The sequence below is a fragment of the Cyprinus carpio genome, chromosome B22, assembly GCF_018340385.1.
Source record: "Cyprinus carpio isolate SPL01 chromosome B22, ASM1834038v1, whole genome shotgun sequence".
NCBI lineage: Eukaryota > Metazoa > Chordata > Actinopteri > Cypriniformes > Cyprinidae > Cyprinus > Cyprinus carpio.
In genome coordinates, this window is record NC_056618.1 from 17,689,275 (window position 1) to 17,695,891 (window position 6,617).

The following is a 6,617-nucleotide window of genomic DNA, read 5'->3' on the forward strand; positions in this document are numbered from 1 at the left end:
GGCCGGCGGCAAAAAGAAGCCGTGCGGATATTTTTTGCTAGCTGGGATCAGAACTGAACACTCTGGACTTTATAAACTAACAATCATCAAAGCTGGAGTCACATACAAGAGTTTTTCTGTTGCTGTCTATGGTGAGTAAAATAACATCAATAAAAAAAACAAAAAATAAAACAGAATTTATCAGAAGAATTGTAATATAAAATAAACATCCATCTATAAAGTAAAATATAATATGCTCTACTATATTTAGAATATTATCAAGGCTCATCACATTATAGCCACCACAGTGCCTTATTGCTTAAAAAAGATATTTATAAAAAAAAATTAAGAAATTTAAATTAAGTAACATTTGTATTTCCATTTATTCTCAATATTTCCAGCCCCTCATCACAATCAACTCATCAAAATTAACTCCACAAACTTCACCACAACAACCACATAAACATCAACAACTAAACAGATCATCACTGCCCAGATCATCACTTCAATGTTAATCTGAGAATGTGAGTGCTGTGACTCTCTCCTGGTACAAAGGAAACAGTTTATTGTCCAACATCAGTGTGTCTGATCTCAGCATCAGTCTCTCTCTACCTCTGGAGGTGGAATATCAGGAGAAAAACACCTACAGCTGTGTGCTCAACAATCCCATCAGAAACCAGACCACACATCTCAACATCACTCAACTCTGTCACACGTGTGCAGGTACATCAGTGGTGATATAAGTGATTATAATTAGTGATTTCATATTTTCTTCAAGCTTTCCAAGATATGTAAAGTGAGTTGAAAGCTATGGTAACAATGTCTTGACTGATAATTTTTATTGTTCTGTTGATCATTACAGAACTCGTGCAGCAGTCACAGTCGGTGGTATTATCAGTTACAGTGATAGTACTGATCATGGCTGTAAAGTTGGGGGGTGATATACTTACACCAGAGGAAATGTGAACAAGCAAGGTCAGAAGGCAAGTATTACTTTACGCATTAAATAATACAAGACTGTCTGGGACAAAATCTTTGTATATTGTTGTGCCATCATGTTCCACTAGAAGCAGTACATCCTGTTTGTTGTCAAAGGAAATGGCATAGGAACACATTGCTTTATTTTTTAACTATAGTCATAATAAATGATGAAAAATGATTTGTGTTTGTAGATCTGGCAATCATAGAAAAGCAAAGCATGTCAGAATACTCTCAGATCATCTACTGGCTTCAGAAGGGAGATCTGCCTCAGGTCAGTAAACAGTTCAAAGCATTCATTACGATTGATTTTCTTTCTTTCTTTCTTTCTTTCTTTTTTATTTACTTACTTTAAATATAATAGTTATTCAATGAGAATTACATTGATTCTGTTGAATGATTATGAATCACTGAAAAGAACCAGCTAATAAGAATCATCCGTTCGGAAATAGGATCATATTAGTTACGCTGAATGTTTTTTTTTTGATTAACGGAATAGAATGCCTCATAAGAATAATCCCTTCGGGAGTCATTCAACACTGGTCCACTGTATCTTTAATATATATATATATATATATATATATATATATATATATATATATATATATATACAGAAAAGAACCGACTCATACGAGTCATTGGTGCAGGAATAAGATTACACTGGTTTCACCGAATGGTTTTGATTCACTGAAATGAACCGACTCTTAAGAATCATTCATTTGCAGAGTTGAACTGCACTGGTCGAGCTGTGTATTCAATAGTGGTGCTGTGACGCCGTTGAACAATTATACCCTATTTTCGGGAGATTGTCACAAACCGATCGTCATTGGGCTCAAATATTTTTTGTATATTATTATTTTGGTAAATGGAAGCAGTTCTGGACCTTGTTCTCGGTTAGACATATACCCTATTTTTACAGTATAGATGATGATTATTGATTGGTTTTGTAACATGAATGTTTCTCTCTGTCTCTAAAACAGAAATCATTGCTGGATGTGGACAGAACCGAGACAGCTGTGAACTATCAACACACAATAAATCTCAAAAGACAGATCTCAAGAGATTATTAGACCCGGAGTTTGTGTATGAGTTATTTAATTAATTTAGCTTTTGTATTATATACTTACTTTTATATTGCTAAATATTACATTGAATGTAGATTGTTAATGTGTTTTGAAATACTTGTAGCCTACCTAAACAGATTTGCAACAGTCTCTTACTTTTTTTAATTTTGCTGTACAATAAAACAAATTTCATTTTGTGTATCCATGTAATATTTAGAGTTCATATTAAACAGACATCACCTACAGGGAGGGTTATAGACAGCATTTAAAGCATAATATATGTTTTATATATATATATATATATATATATATATATATATATATATATATATATATATATATATATATATATATATATATATATTTCTAAAATGAGCCTCTTCTGCAGTTATCAAACACATCCAACTACTGCATATTTAGAATAACAGTTAAGCCCCTGCTGACTGACACAAGTCCAGTATGAACATCCCCTAATGGTCTCGGGTGTTATGTTTCCTTCACTGCCTTCACAAAAAGACTAATACACTTCATTGTTTTTATGCTGCAGTTTCACTTTATATAGAGCAGATGTTGGGTGAAGCTGCAGGAGAATAACAGCCCCATGATGTTTACTCCAGATGTCATCCAGGGTGACCATCGCCTCACCTTGCAGCTGCTTGTTGCTGAGAAGCAAAACAAAAACATCAGATGTGTTTCCGCTCTTCTGCAATGAAGGTCGATGCATTGCTCTGAGCTGCCATTTGTAATGTAGAAAATCCAAACAAAGACTGGACTCATGCATTTTGAGAGTGTTTACAGGAAGGAGGAGGTTTTGAGTGATATATAGTTTGCTGTATTTTGAAAAATCGAGGGGAAATTTGAGTTTTCATAATTTGACTACTTTTTTGTGTTGCAGAAAATTAAAAAACAAAAGGGTATAAAACAATAAATGTAAATTCATATTTCAAAAAAATAATCATAATCTTCATGTTGCCACAAAGTATTTCTTATTTCTGTTCACATTTCTGTTCTGCATCCAAGCAGACCTGCACAAGCATCTTGTTTTGCTTTTTTTTATTGCACTGAACAAATGCCTCATGCACTGTGACCCAATTACCTGCTCTGCTCAAGATGAGATGCGCTGTGGTCTTTGGTCAGATGTGGTACGGGTGTCTATTATTGGAGATATGAGATGCAGAAGGTGTGCAGAACATGCTGTGAAAACACTGTGGGTGAAGTGTGCAAATCATTTAGTAAAAGACACTGAACGGATGATGTTCAAAATATTATTTTAATGTGCCATTTAAATTATTTTGTTAAACACAGAAATAGTGCACAAATGTTATTCACACAAACGTACATTTATCATAAACACTTCTTTCAGCATAAGAAGAGACAGGAAATAGTGGCCAGCCAAAACCAAAGTGTCACAACATCTCTAGATAGTGTGAACTAGTGAGTATAGAAATAAAACGGCATTAACTATTCAATATCACAATGTTATGTCATTTTTTGTGCACTGACTGACATCTTTATTGGTGTTAATTGGCTCTTGTGCTTAAAAGCTAAATCCTGAGCTGATGTAAACCATATATTTTCATCACAAAAAACTTTTTTCTTGGTCTTTTCAGTCTAAACCACGAACACACTCTTTGATTTACTCAGCAGCTTTGCAGTTTTAGTACGGTAACTCAAAGGGGCTTTTATTTCATTTAGTTAATCAGAGCTATACTCAGCAAGTATTGTTTTGTTTTTTTTTTTTCTGAGAGGAAAATGGCAGGAAGGAGTAAGCTGTGAGAGGAGCTGCAAAGCCTACAAAGTTGAACAAAATAAATACAATCGTGCAAAAAATCTGCACTTCAAAGCACAGTTCCTGCTCAAAGTCTTCATCCTGTTTGTGTCAGTGAAAGAGCTGAACTTCCTCCTAATGTTCATATAGCTACTGTAGGAGACAATCCACGCTACGTTTACTATTTTCAGCTTGAGCTCATCACTGGAAGCAAAAGGAGGACTAGCCCCTCTGAGGCGCGAGTTTTATCCAGACGAAGTAACCGAAATCTGGAAGTATGGAACCTGAAATCAAAATGTAGCGTTTTGGATTCTGTTGGCTACTTCTTTTTTTCTTCACTTACAATGAAAAAAAAAAAATATCGTGCGTTTTTAAAATGGATGGATGTACCACAACTTTCAGGATATATTTTAATCGACGGACAGTAATAGGCCCACGCACATCGTTATCTCAACAAAGATATAGATCTTAATGGGCTTTTCTTTTTGTATCCCATCTTGAAAATTTAAAGCAAAACGATACTAATATAAACGTTATAATATTGATTTAAACGCATAAGGCTTCTTTTAATATCTTCGACTTTCATTATTTCAAAATCCAGCAAGATGAGCAAACTCGCTTTACTAAATCATGAGGAGTTTATTGATCGGATATTTAGTGACCTGTGAATATGATTCATATATATATTTTCCTCTGCCTATGGATTTGGTTCTCACATGGTAAGTGATACGTTTTTTTATTAAATAGTGGATTTGATTCCCCCAAAAGTTGCAGTTTTTATCTTTTCACACAATAACATTATTTCGGTATATGTTCACCACATCTGGGAAACATCAACTGTCTAAAGGAATAAACAACCGACTCGAGTCTAATTTGGTAAACAAGTCATTTTCAATAAAACAATATTTTATTGTGTTTCAGGTGTAAATTGGATAAATATATTAACAAAACAATATTTTTGTGTGTTTCAGGTGTTATTGGTGACTCAGATGAAGTGAAGTCAGTGACTGAAAGGAGATTCTGTCTCTCTTAACACTGGTGTCTCTGAAGTGCAGAGAAATGATCATATACTGTGGATGTTTAACGTTAACAATTCAGACACTCGCATAGCTGAATTCCATAAGCAGGTCATTGATATGTATGACAGTAATAAGATATTTGGAGACAGACTCCAGATGGACAGTCAGACTGGATCTCTGACCATCAGAAACATCAGAACTGAACACTCTGGACTTTATAAACTACAGATCATCAAAGCTGCTGGAGTCACATACAAGAGTTTTTCTGTTGCTGTCTATGGTGAGTAATATTACATGTTTAATAATATCAAGAAATAAAACTGATGTTAAATTATCAGAAGAATTGTTCAAGATGAATTATCCTTTATCTAATAAGGTATAAGAGGTTGTGCTATATTCAGAATATTATCAAAGTTAATCACATTATAGACAGCCACAGTGCCTTATTGCTTAAAAATATATTTATTAAAATTGTTAAAGGAGTAGTACACTCAAAAATGAACATGTACAGGAAATCTACTCTCTCTCAGGTTTAAGATTGCTTTCTCACAAGTTGATTCTCTGCAGTAAATGGGTGCCGTCAGGAATAGATTCCAAACACAGAATACCACTTTCCTTAATTTTGTGCCCATTTAAATTAAGTAACATTTGTATTTCTATTTATCCTTAATATTTCCAGCTCCTCTTCCAATTCCTGTCATCAATAGAGACACTTCAGACTGTTCATCATCATCATCATTATCATCATCTAAACGTTCATCAGTGTCCAGATGTGTGCTGCTGTGTTCAGTTGTGAATGTGGGTGCTGTGACTCTCTCCTGGTACAAAGGAAACAGTTTATTGTCCCAGCATCATGTTCGGACTCGCATCCGTCTCTCTCTACCTCTGGAGGTGGAATAGAAGGAAAAAACAACCGAACAGCTGTGTGCTCAACAATCCCATCAGAAAACCATACTCAACACCGCTCACATCACTCAACTCTGGCACACATGTGCAGGTACATCAGTGGTAATCTGCAAAATTGTATCAGTACGTTCTTTAATATTTTCTGCCAAGTCTTCAAGCTTTCCAAGATATGTATGGTGAGTTGAAAGCTTATGGTAAACATAGTCGTGACTAGATAATTATTATTGTTCTGTTGATCATTACAGAACTCAGGCAGCAAGTCTCACAGTCGGTGGTATTATCTTTACAGTGCATTGATTCATGCTCATGGTTTTAGTTTGGGGGGTGATATCACTTAAGAAAACACCAGGAGGAAAGGTGCACCAAACAAGGTCAGAAGGCAAGTATTACTGTTTACTGATTAAATAATCCAAGACTGTCGGGGGCAAACTCACTTGTACAGGTATTTGTTTTGTTGCAGCTGTTCCATAGAAGCAGTACAGCCTGTTAGTGTCAAAGGAAAGCATAGGAACACAGATTGCTTTATTTTTTAACTATAGTCATATTAAATGATGGAAAAAGAATTCTCTGTGTTGTAGATCTGGCAATTCATAGAAAAGCAAAGCATGCAATCAGCATACACTCAGATCATCTACTGGCTGTCATAGAATGATATCGGCCTCAGGTCAGTAAACAGTTCAAAGCATTCATTACAATTGATTTCTTCTTTCTTTTTTATCTTTCTGTCTTTCTTTTACTTACTTTATTATATAGGCATTCAATGATAATTACCCCTGTTCGGTTTGAGATTTTAATGATTCACTGAAAAGAATCAGCTAATAAGAATCATTTGTTCGGGGAACAGGATCACATTAGTTACGCTGAATGATTTTTGTTGATTAACGGAATGAACGCCTCATAAGA

At 34.8% G+C, this 6,617-nt stretch overlaps 1 pseudogene; it reads left to right on the plus strand.

Annotated features, from left to right (window-relative positions):
- Window positions 1-3,773: 3,773 nt before the first annotated feature.
- On the plus strand, window positions 3,774-5,820 carry LOC122134440 (annotated as a pseudogene).
- Window positions 5,821-6,617: the final 797 nt, after the last annotated feature.